This window comes from Argentina silus (genome assembly GCF_951799395.1).
Source record: "Argentina silus genome assembly, chromosome: Y".
In the NCBI taxonomy this organism is placed as follows: domain Eukaryota; kingdom Metazoa; phylum Chordata; class Actinopteri; order Argentiniformes; family Argentinidae; genus Argentina; species Argentina silus.
This window is the reverse complement of record NC_139654.1, coordinates 45,631,251-45,653,942: the sequence shown is the minus strand read 5'-3', so window position 1 is coordinate 45,653,942 and position 22,692 is coordinate 45,631,251. Positions and strand designations below refer to the sequence as shown.

At 41.4% G+C, this 22,692-nt stretch overlaps 1 pseudogene across 1 annotated transcript in view; it reads left to right on the top strand.

Moving 5' to 3' along the window:
• Window positions 1–3,096: 3,096 nt before the first annotated feature.
• Window positions 3,097–22,692, top strand: part of LOC310824152 (cytochrome P450 3A27-like) — a 230,821-nt pseudogene continuing 211,225 nt past the window's right edge. The window contains exons 1-11 of the transcript in view: window positions 3,097–3,117; window positions 3,150–3,199; window positions 5,541–5,640; window positions 5,774–5,887; window positions 6,377–6,465; window positions 6,576–6,717; window positions 7,093–7,173; window positions 7,290–7,365; window positions 7,516–7,676; window positions 10,462–10,681; window positions 10,873–11,035. The product of the transcript in view is annotated as a cytochrome P450 3A27-like (transcript). The remainder of the gene's footprint in view (window positions 3,118–3,149; window positions 3,200–5,540; window positions 5,641–5,773; window positions 5,888–6,376; window positions 6,466–6,575; window positions 6,718–7,092; window positions 7,174–7,289; window positions 7,366–7,515; window positions 7,677–10,461; window positions 10,682–10,872; window positions 11,036–22,692) is intronic.

The window sequence follows — 22,692 nt, the reverse complement described above, 5'->3', positions numbered from 1 at the left end:
CAGATGGAGAAAGAGATAGAGGCCATCAAGAGGAGAGAGGCCCTGGTGATGGTGGCTGAAGAAAGAGCGAAACAGAGTCTGGAAAAAGAGAAGCTAGAACAGGAGAGGGAGACATTGAAGAAGGTGAGCATGGTGACGATTAGAGAGATGGTAGAGAACCTATAGACTAAGTAGATGAAGGTGATTGTTGCTAGTTTTACTATAGCATTTAGTCCATGACCTTCAACTCTCAGTTGAATTTGTCCAATTCTTGTCTCACCTTGCACTCCCCTCTGATGTTACTTTTTTAATTTCAGATGAACGATGGCTCCAGATATGCCCCAACCCTCATGTTCTCGTTGAGAGCGACTCCTCTGATGGCTCAGCTGGTACACAATCAGGCAAACCAGGGGACGAGCCTTTCTGTCAAAAGCCTTGTTGATGTGGCCCTGGCTGAGAGCGTGTGGGGGTGCAGAGATAAGACAGGGGACTGCACATGCCGACACCGTTAGCCTGGAAACCTCAACACAATTGGCCGCTATTTAGTGCTATGTGTGCTTCCCTTTCCCTTCACTCAAATGTTGTGGATGACATGTACATAAAGCTATACACTGGTGCAGGTGTGATGTTATGAGAGCTTTAGCATTTAGCATTTCCTGTGTCCAGGCGTTCTATTCACTTCTAATAGGACAAATGAAGGTACACTTGCCTCATAAGGCTCATTCTTGTTTCATTTGTCCTATTAGCTCCTACTGACCTCACTTTACACAGACACAGAGGAGGAGAGACTCAGACTCATTAGAAGTTTATTACTGGATCAGTTTACAAAACAAAACAAAACTGCATGGAGCGTACAGTACAGCAGAGCTTGGAGTACCAGACATGAACACACACCTCACATGCACACACACATCGGAGCTGTCACAGTGGTATACCTTGGATCACACACAGACACACACACACACACACACACACACACACACACACACACACACTCACTCTCTCTCAGGGCTGCATGCGGATAGCTCCATCCAGTTTGTTGACCTCTCCATTGATCATGGGGTTCTCGACCAGTGATGTCACCAGGTGGGCAAACTCTGCAGGGTCTCCCAGGCGCGAGGGGAAGAGCACTTGGCGGGCCAGGAATGAACGCACCTTCTCAGGTTAACCCGCCAGGAGAGGAGTGGAGAACAGACCTAAGGAGAGGGAGAGAGAGGTTGTCTTATATGGAGAGGAAGGGGGGGGGGGGAGGAGTGTGTGAAAGAGTGCGTATGTATGTGTGTGTGTTTACTGACTGGGTGCGATGGTGACCACACGGATGTCCATGGGTGCCAGGTCTCGGGCGATGGGTAGAGTCATCCCAACAATACCCCCCTTAGAGGCTGAATACGCAGCCTGACCCACCTACATAGAGAGAGAGTGAGAGTGAAGGAAGGGGCTGTTGAGACAGTGTTTGTGTGTGTGTGTGTGTGTGTGTGTGTGTGTGTGTGTGTATGTGTGTGTGTGTGTGTGTGTGTGTGTGTGTGTGTGTGTGCGTGCGTGCATGGTGCAATGGAGGTCTTGGCGATCTGTTGGTTTTTGTGTGTGATTGGCTGACGGTACTGCAGCATGTTGACCTCTTCCTCACTGCAGGGTCTACTTCAGTTGGAGCAGTCAGAGAGCACAGCCTGGGCCCCTGCAACCAAACATACACCCTGAAATATGGTTTGGACAAAGGATCCCAATGTCAAGATAATATTGCTGTAGGGAGGCTCGTCTATGACACAATACCATGTGGAAATGTCAATGATTTTCTAAAGATGAGTGGATAGTGGATAGTGGATAGTGGATAGTGCCTGGTGAGGTCGCAGACTTCAGGCAGATTGTTGACCTAATACGAAACATTAGTATTTTATTTGGACATTATATGATACTTTTGAAGCCCTGAAATAGTGGGAGTATGTTTACAAATGTTTTTTTAAAAACCCATTGAATTAAAGTTGAGAATCTCTACTTTGACCCCATAATAATTGTTTGATTTCAAATCCAAGTGTAGAGCTAAAAGAACAGAAAATGCTTCCTCTTTCCAATACTTATGAAGAGCACTGTATTCATGTTAATCAGTTGCTTCATTACTGTAATATGTGATGTGTTTTGAACTAGTATTTTGAAATACTGTTTTTAGGAGCCAATGATATAAAACAAGTGCATACATGTAAAGAACATAACACATTTTTAGAGGAGTTCAAATATGTAAAATTCAGTATTACTCGAAAGAAAATATTTGCCCAAAAATATTTGCCCCATAGTCCTTCTTGAATCAATGGGTCTGCAAACTATTAAAACCCGATAGGGATCAAACAGGCAGCAACTATTAGCAGGATGTTAAGATAAAGGCCGACAATAACATCACTGAGTTTTGCCCTCTGCGCAGGGATCCCCTTTCAATCATTCACTAGCCATGGCTTCAACTTCACCTCTCACATACTCTTTCGCCTGTGTTTCATGATCTGAAACACAGGTGTCATGACGGGATAAAATAATCACTTCAGCAGACGTGTCCGGGGTTACTCAGAAGAAGCGATTGAACCTGTAAAGATGGGTTACCTTCCGTACTTCTCCACCGAGACATGGACTCTCCTTGCCTTACTCATCTCTCTGATCGGAGTGTAAGAAGTTTTAATAAAAAATATTATTTGTTAGTTAGTTAGTTGTGATAATACATACAAATGATAGTATTGATAATTACAGTTATCTAACAGTTTCAATGATACCTATGACTTGATCGTTTTGCTTTTGTTTCAAGTCAGATTGTTGATTTATATTTATTCTGACCAGGTATGGATACTGGCCATATGGAATATTCAAAAAACTAGGCATTCCTAGTCCTAAACCCATCCCTTTCCTCGGGACGATAATGGGATATAAGAAGGTTTGTAGAGATTAAGCCCATAAACAACAACATTGTAGACTCATCCATGATGTGTGTTGTTGTGGTGAAAGCCATGGGAGCTGAATATGAATTGTTTTACCCAGAAAAATGGGCAATAAAGCTTTTGAACGAAAACGAAAAGAGAGGAGTGAGAGCCGGTCTGTAGTGGAAAAGGGCCATCATAGACTAAGCCACAGTTCAGGTTTATGACAAGCATTTATGAACTGGCTATTTTTTTTTTTTTTTTTTTTGTTCCCAGGGTGGTTTCACCAATTTTGACACAGAGAGCTTCCAGAAATATGGGAAACTGTGGGGCTGAGTCTGCTAAACTGATCCTGGTTATTGTTAACTATGATGGATATATGTATCTCTCAGTGTCTACAGTATACACTCTTAAACCAGGCGGACACCGTGCGATTTTCACAAACACAGACGATCCAACCGACGAAATGGTCTCATACACCAAGACAAATTATCTGTCTTGATGCAAGTACACTGCCCAAGCAACAATTTCATGCTTCCACATTAATAATTTGAATCTGTTATTGAGCGATTTAAGTTTTAAGCTTTTAAGTATTCTGTAGTATGGTCCCAAACACAACTTGTGCGTTGCCAATGTTTGACAACATCCTGGATTCTCATTGGTTGAGGCTCCTATATTGCCTCTGAGCACGTCTCAAACTGCATGAATAAAGAGGAGCCACGACATGTCAGAATTCAAATCGGAAGTGATTGTGTCTTCCCTCCATGTCATTGAAAGGGCAAAAATGTAATTAAAAAAATAAAGAAAAAAAGGGTTCTAAAAGGATTCTTTGGTTGAATAACTCTTATGGGTTCCATTTGCAGTGCCCTGCGTAAGTAATGGGCCAAGCATTTTTTCTTCTTTTGCATTATGCAAATGTCCAAATTAAGCACTCATGTTCAGTATTTGGTCCCCAATCCTTTGTATGCAAAAGTGCAAAAGTCTGTGACCCATTGACCCAACCAGACGCTGGGTATCTTCTCTGGTAATGCTCTGCCAGACCTATATTGCAGCGATTGTTGTTTGTTTTTTTAGGATGTTTTGCCCTCCTCTTCAGCAAATTAAATGCATGTTCTATAGGATTCTATAGGATTCTCTTTTTGGCCCTGAATAATTTCCTAGTTGCTATGGCAGTATGTTTTGGGTCATTGTCCTGCTGTATGGTGAAATGCCGTCCAATGAGTTTGGAGCAATTAACTTGTACTTGGACTGACAAGATGTTTCTGAACACTTCTGAATTCATCCTCATCAAAGGAGACAAGTGAGCCAGTTACAGTGGAAGCCATACATGCCCAAGCCATAACACCCCCTCCCCCATATTTCACAGATGATGTGGGATGCTGTGGATATTGGGCAGTTCCTTTTTTTCTCCACACTTTACACTTGCCATCACTCTGGTACATGTTTTTCCAGAACTCTGCAGGCTCTTTTAGGTACTTTTTAGCAAACCGTAACCTGGCCAGCCTGTTTTTGTGGCCAAATAGTGGTTTGCACCTTGCAGTGTAGCCTCTGTAGTTCTGCTGGTGAAGTCTTCTGCGGATGGTAGTCTCTGACTCATTGACGCCTACCTCCTGGAGAGTGTTCCTAATCTATGGGGCAGTTTTTTTTTTTATTTTATTTTTTTATTATGGTGAGCATTCTTTGGTTATCCACGAGAAGTCTTCCTTGCCATTTGCGATTTCTTAGCTCACCAGTGCTTTCTTTCCTTTTAATGAAGTTCCAAACTGTTGATTTTGGTAGGTTTAAGGTTTTGGCTATGTTTCATTTTTTTCTGATATTTCAGCATCATAATGGCTTCCCTGACTTTCAATAACATCTCTTTGGTCCTCATGTTGACAAGACACCAATAGCAGACTGCACAAATTATGTGATGGAACACACCTGACGAACACACCTGTCAAGCCAATTGTCCCATCACTTTAGTGTAGCCTGAAATAGGGGGATTATGCATAAAAATGTTGTAATTTCTGAATGATAAACCAATATATACACAAATAACATCAAATAAAAGATGAGAATCTCTACGTTCTCATTTCAACTCCAAAAAGAAGAAAAAATGCTTCACTGTCCCATTACTTTCGCACGGTACTGTATAACCTTCTGTGGAAAAGGGTTCTACATGGAACCCAAAAGGTTTCTTCAAAGGGAGAGTGGAAGAAGAACCCTTTTTGGTTCTAGGTAGCACTTTTTTTCTAAGAGTGCAGGATCTGTGATGGGTCTGTCTGTCTCTATCTACGGTATATTCGCTTGAATGCCACAGCCTATTTGAGTATTGTTGCTGACCATGTGCATCCCTTCATGGCCACAATTGACCCATCTTCTAATGGCTACTTCCAGCATGATAATGCACCATGTCACAAAGCAAAAGTTGTCTTAAACTGGTTTCATGAACATGACAATGAGTTCAGTGTTCTTCAGTGGCCTTCCCAGGATCTGAATCCAATAGAACACCTTTGGGATGTGATAGAACGGGAGATTCACATCTTGAAAGTGAACCTGAAAAATCTGCAGGAATTGAGTGATGCAATCATGTCATCATGGACCAGAATCTCAAAGGAATGTTTCCAACATCTTGTGGAATCAATGCAACGAAGAATTGAGGCTATCTTTGTTTTTGCTGGTGTGTAGGATCTATGATGGCCGTCAGCCCATCCTGTGTATCATGGACACAGCCATGATCAAAACCATCCTCATCAAGGAATGCAACTCCCTTTTCACTAACAGGAGGGTAATACGCTGAATTGAAGTTGTTGTATGGGGAAAAAAACATAAGGACTCCTTAAATAGATAATATCATTGTTATTATAGCATTATTAATAGTAGGTTAATCTTCCAGTATATAATTATTATTATTTTTCTAGAATATCTATCTCAAAGGGCCTCTGTATGACGCCGTGTTTATCGCTGAGGATGATGCATGGAGACGGATCCGCAGTGTCCTGTCTCCCTCCTTCACCAGTGGGCGGATCAAAGAGGTACAGTCCCATCTCTCCTCTCCTTCTTTCATTCATTCCTTTATACAACACAAATAAATGAATGACTAACAACTCTGATGCGCGCGCGTGTGTGTGTGTGTGTGTGTGTGTGTGTGTGTGTGTGTGTGTGTGTGTGTGTGTGAGAGTGTGTGTGTGATTTGTACTATGTGTATAGTGTGTATTCATTGTTGTTTGTTGTTGTGTGAAGCAGCAACTTTAATTAATTAATCCAAGACAAATTTTCATCCGGGACAATAAAGTATATTTGATCTTATCTTCGATAAGTTCAGTGGTCAGATGAGTATAGAATAATAGTTCATCTTTGGAGTCACTTATTCTTTGACATAATGTATCCTGTATGGATGTATATTCTCAGGCTATATAAACATTAAAATAATTCCTGTTTCAAACATGATATTAATATATGTTTTGCACATATTAATCCACGTATCAATCATGATATTTTTCCATGTATCCTTCCCAACTCAGATGCTCAGGATCATGAAGCAGCACTCTGGTAACTTGGTCAGCAATCTGAAGAAGACGGCTGATAACGATGAGCCCATTGAACTAAAGGAGTGAGTATTTATCTCCGAGACGATAAGGTGAATTTGTAATTTCAGTGAACTCCCCGTTTAATTTTGTAGTTGTGGTTCTGGTAGTCAGAGATTGTGTGGTTGTGTTCCAGGTTCTTTGGACCATACAGTATGGATGTGGTCGTCAGTACTTCATTCAGTGTCGACATCGACTCCCTCCACAACCCCTCCGACCCCTTTGTGACCAACATCAAGAAAATGCTCAAGTTTGACATCTTCAGCCCACTGTTCCTCACAGTCGGTACAACTGCCCCCATATAACTTTCAGTCATTTTGTGCTTAATAAATGAAGCTATTGATTTCATTGATTAGACTGACATAAACCACACTGCCAATGGTTTGCGCTCTACTCATTTGACAAACACATGGGCCCTGTCCAGAACCAACCTCTAGTTCCTAAATGCTGGACACTTGGAGATCTGAGTGGATTGGATACAGAAGTGTCTAGGGATAGAGCCTAGGAGTTGTTTCTGGACAGGGCTGTGTATTGAATAGGATTGGAGTCACGTATCATGGTATTTCCTGTTCCTGTTTGTAACCGTGGCATTTCCTGTCCGTCCAGCATTCTTCCCCTTCATGGGTCCTGTTATGGCAAACAAGGAGGTATCCCTATTCCCTGCCTCGGTCACAGATTTCTTCTACGCTGTCTTTCAGAAGATCAAGTCCAATCGCGTGGCTAGCACCAGGAAGGTATGTAACTGATCAAATATACGATCTTCAGCCAGTATTGTGTAATACAATTGTAGAGATTTGGTAGCATCTGGTAGTTCTCATGTGATTTTGATCTGACGTAAGCCTGCTTCCAGAGTCGGGTAGATTTCCTGCAGCTGATGATAGACTCGCAGAAAGACAGCAACTCAAAGGGAGAGGAGCAGAGTAAAGGTGCCTGCCTTAAACACACACACACACACACACACACACACACACACACACACACTGTATACTAGCATCTAACACACACACATACAGTACCTGCCTCAAACACCTATACCTACAAACACACCTACCACCCCATTTCTCCCATCATCATAGGATTGAGTGACCATGAGATCTTGTCCCAGGCAATGATGTTCATCTTTGCTGGCTATGAGACCACCAGTAGCTCTCTGTCCTTCCTGGCCTACAATCTGGCAACCAACCCTCACATCATGACCAAGCTGCAGGAGGAGATAGACACTGTGTTTCCCAACAAGGTAACCCCTCTGCAGACTCCTATATAGTACTATTCATGTGGAACAGGTGATAGTGACAGTGACAGTGTGATAGTGACATGATAGTGACAGTGTTTTAGAGGGTACTGATGAGTGTGTAACCCCTGTGCACTGCAGACTCCTACAGATGGTTAGATAGGTGACAGTATTTTGCAGTGTGCTAATGTGTCTGTAGCATCCCTGTGCAGACTTCTGCCCAGTATTATTCATTTGAAACAGGAAGTAGATAGGTGTTGTTGGAATCTTCAGAATAGTTAAAAGGCCAGTACCTGAGGACCTGAGGGATCTACAGGGTATATACCTTAAAAGCATGTCTGACATGCAGTGGTGTGCATGACCATAGAGTGATTTCTAAACTAATACAATTATCTTAAAATAAATTATAAAACTAACAGGTAATCAGTGCAGAGACTTGTGTGATATGTGCTCTCCATCTGACTCGTGCTGCTGCATTTTGTATCATTTGCCAAGAGCTTTCTTTGGTCGACCAGACAGGAGAGTGTTACAGTAATCAAGGTTGCTAGTAATACAAGCATGCATTCGTCTCTCAGTGTCAGCCTGGGAGAGGAAAGGTTGCACCTTTACAGCTGTGTTCTGTAAAGGTCCATGTAATATTCAAGCGTTCTAAAAGCTTCCTAACGGTTGTAATGACTATCTTTAATCGGTAGCGATCAGGGAACAAGATCCCTTATAATAAATCCCTTATGAATAAATATTTCATTTACGGACGCTGTTTTGGTTCGGAAAACACGCTTTTTAAAATGCAGTGTCCTACCTGACATTCGGTTTGCATATAAACATGTTGTGAGTGCCAGGGGTGTTCTAGGGGAGTAGACTGACCTTTCTCTGGTGGCTGCCTCTCCCAATCGTGTGCGCATGTAGAAACACAACAGCTAATGTCCAACACTGCAAGTTCATTTCGGGGGGATATATTATTATTAGGGAGGATGTTGTTGTTTGGACAACTTCAGACAGAATTTCTCCACGATGGCAGATTTCCGGCAAACTTACTTACTCTTCTTTAAGTGATACAAATATGTTTTAGTCACATTCTTGATATGGGTTTCAAAATTAAGATCTGAGTCAATGGTAACACCTTGTTTTTTTGCCTGGTGCTTAGTGTTACTGTAAGTAGTGTCTTTAAGTGTGCAGACAGTTTGACCAGGACAAGGACAAAGAGCATTTTGGCATCAGCATTAATTAATTAATTCTAAGGTCATTAAGAACCTAGTTAATAACTTAACAACATAGTGCTATCTCAGTGCTATGATCGGCACAAAAGCCAGATTGGAACATGTCAAAGGTACAGTTGGGAAGAAGGAGATTATTTAACAGTTTGAACACCTTTTTTTCAAGAATTATTATTTTTTTGCTTAAAAAGGGAAGGTTGGAGATTGGCCTAAAATCGCAAAGGACTGAAGAGTCTAAGTTACTTTTCTTCAGGAGGGGTTTCACCATGGTAGTTTTAGGTGCAGATGAACAGACCCCCACTTTGCTGAGCATTTCTGTATGACCACTGCAAAAGAGTTCATAGTGCTTCCATGTGGTGGAAGGTGGGGTAACAAGTCATCAAACACATCTTCAGGTCTTGCCTGAGTGATCCTCCTCACCTAATATTGGTTCTCTTATCTCAGAAGTATGTTGCAAATTCCTCACATTTGTAGGTGGAGAGCAGATCACCAGGTGTCTTGTGGGCGGGATTTATAAGGCTGTCAATCGTTGAAAAGAGCACTGTTTGAGTTGTTATGATTCATTATCAATTTTGAGAAATGATCCCGTCTGTCTTGGCGTTTTTTTATTGCCTTATTAAAAGCAGAAAGATGCTCTCGAAGAATATCAAGGTGGACCTGCAGTTTTTGTCCGCTCAGACTTTCTGCAAATTCTTTTAAATTTGGCCACAGCCTTTTTCAGTTTGACTGGTGCTACAGAGTCGATAGTTGCCCTTAGTTTGGTGTTGAAGCTGGTTGCTAAATCATTATCACAGGAGGAAGCTGTTGATGGTGTACTATTCATATTCATATTCATCATGAAATTCTCATCTGCTCAGCGACATGGCTAGATAAATAATAGAGTGAAAATATATTTTTCCCCACTTCTAATAGACTGACATGCATTCATGTTTAGCCAGGTTTCAGATAAAAACATTACAGTGCAGCTTTCGCTCTGAGATAAGATCAATAAAGGTTTTGCCAGATAGGGACCTAATATTCAAAAGCACCATGGTAATGTTCTCTGGGCTGTTCGGTGCTGCCCGGCCACAGTTAATGGAATGGATACCAAGTTATTCACATTTGAACCACCTGACAGTTTTCTTGTAGTCTGTCGACTGTGATAGGAAATAATAGACTATAGCACATTCAGTATTCCAAGCAGTCAATCCACTAAAAGCAGCCCAGTTTAGTGGCATTTTGACTTCTGATTGATCCTTGTGTACATCTATCATTTACATTGTTCAGTGGAATCTAAATGTATTTTCTTCTAACTATCAAGATAACATTATTTAGCGATTTTTTTGTTTATTCATGTATAACAAAAAAGCAAGACACTATTACACACGTACATTGAAAGTAATGGCGTTCTGTATGCGGGTGTCATGAAATTAGGCTATGCAGATTAGAATAAGTATAGTACTGTGTTCATTTCCCCCCCAAAAAACACAAAAAACTAACAGCTCTTCAGATTTGCGACGAAAAAGAGTTAGTTCTGGGCTACGGCTACGTGAACGACCAATCACTAGTGCTCATGTGAGTGTAATATCCCTGTGCAGGCTCCTATCCAGTACGAGGCTCTGATGCAGATGGACTATCTAGACAGCGTGATCAACGAGTCTCTCAGGTTGTACCCCATCGACTTGAAAGAGTCGCCAAGAAATCTGTTGAGATCAGCGGCATCACCATCCCCAAGGGTATGGTCGTCATGATACCCATCTGGACCTTGCACCGTGACCCCGATGTGTGGGAAGACCCAGAGGAGTTCAAACCAGAGAGGTAATGGGCCACATCTTAACCACAACCACAATATCAATCACAACAGCAACGATAAGAGCAGTGTTCCACAAACAACCATAAAACAAACCTAAATGCGACGACCAAACACAAACAGGTTTCTTCAACCATGTATAACCATCATATTACTGTGATTTAATTGATATGTTCTTTAACCCCTACACCGTGTGTAGGTTCAGTAAGGAGAACAAGGAGAGCATCGACCCATACACCTACATGCCGTTCGGGTTGGGCCCACGGAACTGTATCGGGATGCGATTCACTCTGGTATTGATGAAACTGGCGATGGTGGAGATTCTACAGAGGTTCAACTTCACCGTCTGCAAAGAGACAGAGGTGAGACAAAATAATGATACAATGATTGTAAATATAATTTTGTACCTATGACTTTGTTGCGTTTCTATATGTAGCAGAGGTGATTTTGGAATCACACTCGCGTGATGAGGTAGCCCTGCCTGAGACATGTAAACTGAAGTGTCGCCCTCAGACCTTGAGGATGTCCTCTTGGCTTAATAGTAGCGTTTGTGTCTTCCACATGGGAGACCCGGGTTTGAACCCCCATACTACAATTCTGTACTTGCGTACTGCATGAGTATGTACTCCCCATTTAATTTCCCAGATTGCATTTTTCAGTACTAGGCGCCAATCATCCTCAGTATAGGCTACCTACTAAATGATGGAAGTGTGAGATTTAAAAAAAAGCTATTTGTATTTCTGCAAAACTCCCTCGAGACTTCATAGGGCCATTTTAATGTATGTCGACCCAAGAGAGGTTGTCCAGGAGTTTGAGTTTATTTGAATTTATAGTGCAATGCTACCCGAACGTAACAGTGACACTGTGTTAGGTAACATTCATAGTGTAACGCTGACATCTGTTTTACTCGTTCCTTCATACTTTAACTGTGTGTCAACTCTCACCAGATCCCCATTGAGATGGACCTGTTCCGCTGCCAGGAGTCCAACGACAACCAGCTCAAAGCAGACAGCCAGTGATGAGGATCTGCCCTGCTGCAGGTCTCTCAGTTATTATGTTACACATAGATCTAGGATCAGCCCCAACACTAGCCCCAAAAGCACTTTGAATTGCCTCTGTGTATGAAATGTGCTATATAAATAAACTTGCCTTGCCTTGCCTTGCCTTGCCTCGCCTCTGGGCTCTGCTGCTACTGTATGCTGCTCTCTTTGTATCTGTCTATTAGTGGAGGTCCAGGACTCGTTGTACAGAGACAGTTGTTGTCTGTCGTCTGCAGTGCAGGGATTTGCATGTGACTTGTGTATGTTTTGTACTTGTCTGGTAGTGGGTCTCTATCATCACGCTAAAAACGTGTGTATAATCACAAACTAAATCATAACATGAGAATGAACAACATGCCATCAAAACATGACAATAAATAGGTGTTAGATTAGATTCAACTTTATTGTCATTGTGCAGAGTACAAGTACAGAGATAACGAAATGCAGTTAGCGTCTAACCAGAAGTGCAAAAAAGCAGAAAAGTGCAATGTGAACAATATATACAGGTAGAGCAGTATAAGCAATATATGAGCAGTATAAGTAGTGCAGTATAAGCAGTATATGAGCAGTATAAGCAGTATATGAGCAGTATAAGTAGTGCAGTATAAGCAATATATGTATTAACAGTAACATTATAAGCAGAATAAATACAGAATGCAGTATGAACAGTATAAGCAGTATATGAGCTGTATAAGTAGTGCAGTTACCAATGTATTGGGTCTATCTATGGGTATCGTAGTGCAGCAGTAGTCAAAATGTACCTGCATTTTATCGGTTGAAGTGCCATCTCATCTGTCATAAGATTTGACTTGTAAAACTGAAAAGTAGGATACAACTAATAGCCTAAATGTATAAACACAGACCACAACCAAAAAACAACATGGGAAAATCGTTTACGCATCCTCTGCAGCAGGAACAGTGCAGAGAAAAAGTATGTACAGTAAACCCCATAACTGAATACACTTCATACGCTTCAGCGCGACACAGAACGCCTATACTGCAACAAAGTAAAAAGATGAGACAGACACGTGTCTTCAATAACTTGCATGTTTAATCAAAATACAAGCATTCGGCACATCGTTAACTTGTAGGAAAGTTTAATCAGGTTTTATCAATTGTATTATTTTAAATGTGAAATAAATAGCATCAGTGCAGAGGCTATAACACACTACAAAAGTCACATTAAATCACGGAAAGTAGGCTAGGCTAATTAACGGAACTATATGAATATACAGCCGGAGCCCAGTCCAGGGTTCTGAAAGCGACAAGTAACAAGTGTGCCCATCAACTGTCTAGATATTAGGCCTATACGTAACATTTAGTCCTCCACTTTATATCACAGGTAGTATAACGTTTAAAATGACTACAAAACAAAAGCAATATAGTCTACAGTGAACGGCGCATTGTCCATTTGTCATACATGTCCAAACAGACCTGCTCACTTGAATAGGAAAGTGACGGCGGTTCGTTGCTTCAGCAAACCTCTCGATGACTTTACTGTTGAAATCCATCTGTCCCTGGATCAATGCATTTTCAATGGAAATCATGTCAAGGCCGTTCAGTCGCTGGTGTCTGTTCTGTTCTGACAGATGTATAATGTCTTTGAATCCAGCCGATGCCCAAATAGTCTCCACCAAAAATCATACATGGGAAACAGAACAGCGCATGTTTCGAGGTGGTAGCGGTTAGCCATCTCTTTTTGTCAAACCATTCCTGTTGGCCCTAAACGTTTTATCTCCAACTTCTCTTCCAAAGGCAATGTACTGAACCGCATGGTCAACAAATAATCTACACGATTCATTGTGAAAACTTTAGCTAGCTAGCATTAGCGATAGACGTACAGTAGATGAACTGAATTGCTTTGTGATTATTTCCTGTCATGTCAGACCACGTTAACGACATTAGCGTTTAATAGTTTTTCGCCACCTGTTGCTAGGCAGAATTCATACCCAATATAATTTGCGTGAGGTTTTCCCTGCTTACGCCAATCACGCTCACGTTGTTCCCCTCGCAACGATGGGGCAGAGTGCTCCGCTGCCCCACAGCAGAAAGACGGGACAGAGAGCGCAGTCCGCACACACTAGTAATTACTAGTAATTAGTAATTACTCCAAAAACAGCACTATACGAATTATGAGTCAAGTTTATTATATTTATACACACCAATTTCACCATTTAATCTATTTTGTATTAAATATAAAAGACTTATTATTATTACTAATAAAAAATAGGACTAATAATTGTTTCGTATTTGTAATGTACTTTATGAGACTTTATGTTTGTAATGTACTTTATAAAGAAAAAAACCCTGTATATCCCCAAATTTGATTCTATGCAATATGTTTTTTCAAATGTTGTATTTGTCTTGTAGGCTACTTTTGTGTAAGCCGTATATTGTGGGTAAAATGCACTATAAATTCAAATGAACTTAAACTTAAATGTGTATTGCAGTGGAATCCTAACTCGAGATCCGCGTGTAAATCGAATCAAATTCCCATTGACATGAATGCAAGATTTACGCGCGCGGATTTGGAGTTAGGATTCCACCCAAAATGCGTTGCTATTGGTATCATTATGACGTTGATATGTACACAGAATTGAGAATGTTCTGCAATAATACACAAAGTTCTTGAACTTTTAGTTTAGTGGCATAACGAGCTAAGACGCAACCTGAACCTGTGCAATCAGTATTACCAGAGTGAGATATAAAGAGATTATAACCGGAAGATTCGGCGCTTATACACAGCCTACTGACTGAGGTAGGCTAATGTAGGCCAGAGATGTAGTATAGTTGACATATAGTATAGTTTTATAACACTTGTATTTGTAAATACTTGAGACGGCATAGGCCGACTACCTTTACAGCATTTGGACAAGGGACGCGTAAAAATGTCACTGAGAGATATCTGTCACTAGGAGATGATATTCCCATTAAGTCGAATTCAGCGTTGGATATTTCTATATGCCTAAAAACTCACATCTTTAGAAAGGCCTTCCTTTAGGTCCTGTCCTCTTGTTGTTGTTAGTGTTTTGTTTGTGTTTTTGTTTGTGTGTCTATTGCACTCAACTGCACAGGCTTTGAAATTGTCGGCTACAAATGAAAAACACATTCCAAATAAAATATATTTTTTATTATTATTATGAGAGACCTAAATGCATGAATTGAATTAGGGCTATTTTAATTTTGCAGAGGTCTTCTGCTTATTAGCCTATAGGCTCCTACCTGTACCAGGCCGATTCCAGTTAATAAAATGTGCCCATTATATGGCCACTGATATTTGACCTGTTGGCCACAATTGTAGGCTATATTTCAAGGCGTGTCAACAAACATAGCCAGCCAACCCACACTGGAAGCTTTTGCTGACTCTAACATAGGCCTCTGACAGGACCAAGTCACTTCGAACCATTGCATCGAACGCTGATAAGAGTTGTTAGGCAGTGAATTACCATGATAGTCATTCCAAACCCATTATGACGCCAGCCGAACGCACATTATAGATAATAACATTTCTTTGCTGCCAATCGGTGTACTGGTATTTGTTGACTGATTCAGAAGGGCAAACTCAAAGATTGTTATCCCTTTCTCATTTGGGGAATCTTTCTGACATTCCTGTTGCATTATAGTATGGGTGTGTGGAGATTATTTCAATCATTTTTGTTTGTGTTCTATCTACTGTAGGTGCATAAAAACAATGGAGGTGAAAATATATATGAGTATTGAGGATATCAGGAAGGAGCATGAGAGGATTAAGACAGAGAAGGCAGAGTTTGAGAAAAAGATAGAGGAATATGAGAAACAAAAGAGAAGGGACCAAAAAGTTAGGCAGAGGGAGGAGGAGATCCTGGCCAGAAAGGCAGAAAGACTGCAGGAGGACAGGAATGAGTTCAATAGGGAGAGGGAGGAGATGGACAGTGGGATCAAGATCCTCATGATGGAGATTGAGAAAGAGAAGGAGTCCTCAAAGGAGATACTTAGAAAGGCTGAGAAGGCAGAGGCAGAGTTAAATATGATGAGGAAGGAGAGCGTGAAAATCCAAAGAGACGGACAGAAGGTGGAGCAAGAAATGCTCAGGATGTGGAAGGAGAAGGAGACATTTCTCAAGGCCAAGAAACAGATGGAGAAAGAGATGGAGAAAAATATGGTGGCAGTCAAGAGGAGAGAGGCCCTGGTGATGGAGGCCGAAGAAAGACTTAAACTGAGCAAGGAAAAAGAGAAGGAAGAGCAGGAGGAGGAGACCTCAAAAGAGATGCTTAGAAAGACAGAGAAGGTCGGAGCAGAGTTGCAAATGATAAAGAAGGAGTGGATGAAAATCAAAAGAGACGGGCAGAAGGTGGAGCAAGAAATGCTTGGGATGTGGAAGGAGAAGGAGACATTTCTCAAGGCCAAGAAACAGATGGAAAAAGAAATGGAGGCAGTCAAGAGGAGAGAGGCCCTGGTGATGGAGGCCGAAGAAAGACTTAAACTGAGCCAGGAAAAGGAGAAGCTAGAGCAGGAAAAGTCGACCTCAATGGAGATGCTTAGAAAGACAGAGAAGGTCGGAGCAGAGTTGCAAATGATAAAGAAGGAGTGGATGAAAATCAAAAGAGACGGGCAAGATGTGGAGCGAGAAATGCTCAAGATGTGGAAGGAGAAGGAGACATTTAAAAAGGATAAGAAACAGATGGAGAAAGAGATAGAGGCCATCAAGAGGAGAGAGGCCCTGGTGATGGTGGCTGAAGAAAGAGCGAAACAGAGTCTGGAAAAAGAGAAGCTAGAACAGGAGAGGGAGACATTGAAGAAGGTGAGCATGGTGACGATTAGAGAGATGGTAGAGAACCTATAGACTAAGTAGATGAAGGTGATTGTTGCTAGTTTTACTATAGCATTTAGTCCATGACCTTCAACTCTCAGTTGAATTTGTCCAATTCTTGTCTCACCTTGCACTCCCCTCTGATGTTACTTTTTTAATTTCAGATGAACGATGGCTCCAGATATGCCCCAACCCTCATGTTCTCGTTGAGAGCGACTCCTCTGATGGCTCAGCTGGTACACAATCAGGCAAACCAGGGGACGAGCCTTTCTGTCAAAAGCCTTGTTGATGTGGCCCTGGCTGAGAGCGTGTGGGGGTGCAGAGATAAGACAGGGGACTGCACATGCCGACACCGTTAGCCTGGAAACCTCAACACAATTGGCCGCTATTTAGTGCTATGTGTGCTTCCCTTTCCCTTCACTCAAATGTTGTGGATGACATGTACATAAAGCTATACACTGGTGCAGGTGTGATGTTATGAGAGCTTTAGCATTTAGCATTTCCTGTGTCCAGGCGTTCTATTCACTTCTAATAGGACAAATGAAGGTACACTTGCCTCATAAGGCTCATTCTTGTTTCATTTGTCCTATTAGCTCCTACTGACCTCACTTTACACAGACACAGAGGAGGAGAGACTCAGACTCATTAGAAGTTTATTACTGGATCAGTTTACAAAACAAAACAAAACTGCATGGAGCGTACAGTACAGCAGAGCTTGGAGTACCAGACATGAACACACACCTCACATGCACACACACATCGGAGCTGTCACAGTGGTATACCTTGGATCACACACAGACACACACACACACACACACACACACACACACACACACACACACACACTCACTCTCTCTCAGGGCTGCATGCGGATAGCTCCATCCAGTTTGTTGACCTCTCCATTGATCATGGGGTTCTCGACCAGTGATGTCACCAGGTGGGCAAACTCTGCAGGGTCTCCCAGGCGCGAGGGGAAGAGCACTTGGCGGGCCAGGAATGAACGCACCTTCTCAGGTTAACCCGCCAGGAGAGGAGTGGAGAACAGACCTAAGGAGAGGGAGAGAGAGGTTGTCTGATATGGAGAGGAAGGGGGGGGGGGGGGGAGGAGTGTGTGAAAGAGTGCGTATGTATGTGTGTGTGTTTACTGACTGGGTGCGATGGTGACCACACGGATGTCCATGGGTGCCAGGTCTCGGGCGATGGGTAGAGTCATCCCAACAATACCCCCCTTAGAGGCTGAATACGCAGCCTGACCCACCTACATAGAGAGAGAGTGAGAGTGAAGGAAGGGGCTGTTGAGACAGTGTTTGTGTGTGTGTGTGTGTGTGTGTGTGTGTGTATGTGTGTGTGTGTGTGTGTGTGTGTGTGTGTGTGCGTGCGTGCATGGTGCAATGGAGGTCTTGGCGATCTGTTGGTTTTTGTGTGTGATTGGCTGACGGTACTGCAGCATGTTGACCTCTTCCTCACTGCAGGGTCTACTTCAGTTGGAGCAGTCAGAGAGCACAGCCTGGGCCCCTGCAACCAAACATACACCCTGAAATATGGTTTGGACAAAGGATCCCAATGTCAAGATAATATTGCTGTAGGGAGGCTCGTCTATGACACAATACCATGTGGAAATGTCAATGATTTTCTAAAGATGAGTGGATAGTGGATAGTGGATAGTGGATAGTGCCTGGTGAGGTCGCAGACTTCAGGCAGATTGTTGACCTAATACGAAACGTTAGTATTTTATTTGGACATTATATGATACTTTTGAAGCCCTGAAATAGTGGGAGTATGTTTACAAATGTTTTTTTAAAAACCCATTGAATTAAAGTTGAGAATCTCTACTTTGACCCCATAATAATTGTTTGATTTCAAATCCAAGTGTAGAGCTAAAAGAACAGAAAATGCTTCCTCTTTCCAATACTTATGAAGAGCACTGTATTCATGTTAATCAGTTGCTTCATTACTGTAATATGTGATGTGTTTTGAACTAGTATTTTGAAATACTGTTTTTAGGAGCCAATGATATAAAACAAGTGCATACATGTAAAGAACATAACACATTTTTAGAGGAGTTCAAATATGTAAAATTCAGTATTACTCGAAAGAAAATATTTGCCCAAAAATATTTGCCCCATAGTCCTTCTTGAATCAATGGGTCTGCAAACTATTAAAACCCGATAGGGATCAAACAGGCAGCAACTATTAGCAGGATGTTAAGATAAAGGCCGACAATAACATCACTGAGTTTTGCCCTCTGCGCAGGGATCCCCTTTCAATCATTCACTAGCCATGGCTTCAACTTCACCTCTCACATACTCTTTCGCCTGTGTTTCATGATCTGAAACACAGGTGTCATGACGGGATAAAATAATCACTTCAGCAGACGTGTCCGGGGTTACTCAGAAGAAGCGATTGAACCTGTAAAGATGGGTTACCTTCCGTACTTCTCCACCGAGACATGGACTCTCCTTGCCTTACTCATCTCTCTGATCGGAGTGTAAGAAGTTTTAATAAAAAATATTATTTGTTAGTTAGTTAGTTGTGATAATACATACAAATGATAGTATTGATAATTACAGTTATCTAACAGTTTCAATGATACCTATGACTTGATCGTTTTGCTTTTGTTTCAAGTCAGATTGTTGATTTATATTTATTCTGACCAGGTATGGATACTGGCCATATGGAATATTCAAAAAACTAGGCATTCCTAGTCCTAAACCCATCCCTTTCCTCGGGACGATAATGGGATATAAGAAGGTTTGTAGAGATTAAGCCCATAAACAACAACATTGTAGACTCATCCATGATGTGTGTTGTTGTGGTGAAAGCCATGGGAGCTGAATATGAATTGTTTTACCCAGAAAAATGGGCAATAAAGCTTTTGAACGAAAACGAAAAGAGAGGAGTGAGAGCCGGTCTGTAGTGGAAAAGGGCCATCATAGACTAAGCCACAGTTCAGGTTTATGACAAGCATTTATGAACTGGCTATTTTTTTTTTTTTTTTTTTTGTTCCCAGGGTGGTTTCACCAATTTTGACACAGAGAGCTTCCAGAAATATGGGAAACTGTGGGGCTGAGTCTGCTAAACTGATCCTGGTTATTGTTAACTATGATGGATATATGTATCTCTCAGTGTCTACAGTATACACTCTTAAACCAGGCGGACACCGTGCGATTTTCACAAACACAGACGATCCAACCGACGAAATGGTCTCATACACCAAGACAAATTATCTGTCTTGATGCAAGTACACTGCCCAAGCAACAATTTCATGCTTCCACATTAATAATTTGAATCTGTTATTGAGCGATTTAAGTTTTAAGCTTTTAAGTATTCTGTAGTATGGTCCCAAACACAACTTGTGCGTTGCCAATGTTTGACAACATCCTGGATTCTTATTGGTTGAGGCTCCTATATTGCCTCTGAGCACGTCTCAAACTGCATGAATAAAGAGGAGCCACGACATGTCAGAATTCAAATCGGAAGTGATTGTGTCTTCCCTCCATGTCATTGAAAGGGCAAAAATGTAATTAAAAAAATAAAGAAAAAAAGGGTTCTAAAAGGATTCTTTGGTTGAATAACTCTTATGGGTTCCATTTGCAGTGCCCTGCGTAAGTAATGGGCCAAGCATTTTTTCTTCTTTTGCATTATGCAAATGTCCAAATTAAGCACTCATGTTCAGTATTTGGTCCCCAATCCTTTGTATGCAAAAGTGCAAAAGTCTGTGACCCATTGACCCAACCAGACGCTGGGTATCTTCTCTGGTAATGCTCTGCCAGACCTATATTGCAGCGATTGTTGTTTGTTTTTTTAGGATGTTTTGCCCTCCTCTTCAGCAAATTAAATGCATGTTCTATAGGATTCTATAGGATTCTCTTTTTGGCCCTGAATAATTTCCTAGTTGCTATGGCAGTATGTTTTGGGTCATTGTCCTGCTGTATGGTGAAATGCCGTCCAATGAGTTTGGAGCAATTAACTTGTACTTGGACTGACAAGATGTTTCTGAACACTTCTGAATTCATCCTCATCAAAGGAGACAAGTGAGCCAGTTACAGTGGAAGCCATACATGCCCAAGCCATAACACCCCCTCCCCCATATTTCACAGATGATGTGGGATGCTGTGGATATTGGGCAGTTCCTTTTTTTCTCCACACTTTACACTTGCCATCACTCTGGTACATGTTTTTCCAGAACTCTGCAGGCTCTTTTAGGTACTTTTTAGCAAACCGTAACCTGGCCAGCCTGTTTTTGTGGCCAAGTAGTGGTTTGCACCTTGCAGTGTAGCCTCTGTAGTTCCGCTGGTGAAGTCTTCTGCGGATGGTAGTCTCTGACTCATTGACGCCTACCTCCTGGAGAGTGTTCCTAATCTATGGGGCAGTTTTTTTTATTTTTATTTTTTTATTATGGTGAGCATTCTTTGGTTATCCACGAGAAGTCTTCCTTGCCATTTGCGATTTCTTAGCTCACCAGTGCTTTCTTTCCTTTTAATGAAGTTCCAAACTGTTGATTTTGGTAGGTTTAAGGTTTTGGCTATGTTTCATTTTTTTCTGATATTTCAGCATCATAATGGCTTCCCTGACTTTCAATAACATCTCTTTGGTCCTCATGTTGACAAGACACCAATAGCAGACTGCACAAATTATGTGATGGAACACACCTGACGAACACACCTGTCAAGCCAATTGTCCCATCACTTTAGTGTAGCCTGAAATAGGGGGATTATGCATAAAAATGTTGTAATTTCTGAATGATAAACCAATATATACACAAATAACATCAAATAAAAGATGAGAATCTCTACGTTCTCATTTCAACTCCAAAAAGAAGAAAAAATGCTTCACTGTCCCATTACTTTCGCACGGTACTGTATAACCTTCTGTGGAAAAGGGTTCTACATGGAACCCAAAAGGTTTCTTCAAAGGGAGAGTGGAAGAAGAACCCTTTTTGGTTCTAGGTAGCACTTTTTTTCTAAGAGTGCAGGATCTGTGATGGGTCTGTCTGTCTCTATCTACGGTATATTCGCTTGAATGCCACAGCCTATTTGAGTATTGTTGCTGACCATGTGCATCCCTTCATGGCCACAATTGACCCATCTTCTAATGGCTACTTCCAGCATGATAATGCACCATGTCACAAAGCAAAAGTTGTCTTAAACTGGTTTCATGAACATGACAATGAGTTCAGTGTTCTTCAGTGGCCTTCCCAGGATCTGAATCCAATAGAACACCTTTGGGATGTGATAGAACGGGAGATTCACATCTTGAAAGTGAACCTGAAAAATCTGCAGGAATTGAGTGATGCAATCATGTCATCATGGACCAGAATCTCAAAGGAATGTTTCCAACATCTTGTGGAATCAATGCAACGAAGAATTGAGGCTATCTTTGTTTTTGCTGGTGTGTAGGATCTATGATGGCCGTCAGCCCATCCTGTGTATCATGGACACAGCCATGATCAAAACCATCCTCATCAAGGAATGCAACTCCCTTTTCACTAACAGGAGGGTAATACGCTGAATTGAAGTTGTTGTATGGGGAAAAAAACATAAGGACTCCTTAAATAGATAATATCATTGTTATTATAGCATTATTAATAGTAGGTTAATCTTCCAGTATATAATTATTATTATTTTTCTAGAATATCTATCTCAAAGGGCCTCTGTATGACGCCGTGTTTATCGCTGAGGATGATGCATGGAGACGGATCCGCAGTGTCCTGTCTCCCTCCTTCACCAGTGGGCGGATCAAAGAGGTACAGTCCCATCTCTCCTCTCCTTCTTTCATTCATTCCTTTATACAACACAAATAAATGAATGACTAACAACTCTGATGCGCGCGCGTGTGTGTGTGTGTGTGTGTGTGTGTGTGTGTGTGTGTGTGTGTGTGTGTGTGTGTGTGTGTGTGAGAGTGTGTGTGTGATTTGTGCTATGTGTATAGTGTGTATTCATTGTTGTTTGTTGTTGTGTGAAGCAGCAACTTTAATGAATTAATCCAAGACAAATTTTCATCCGGGACAATAAAGTATATTTGATCTTATCTTCGATAAGTTCAGTGGTCAGATGACAGAGTATAGAATAATAGTTCATCTTTGGAGTCACTTATTCTTTGACATAATGTATCCTGTATGGATGTATATTCTCAGGCTATATAAACATTAAAATAATTCCTGTTTCAAACATGATATTAATATATGTTT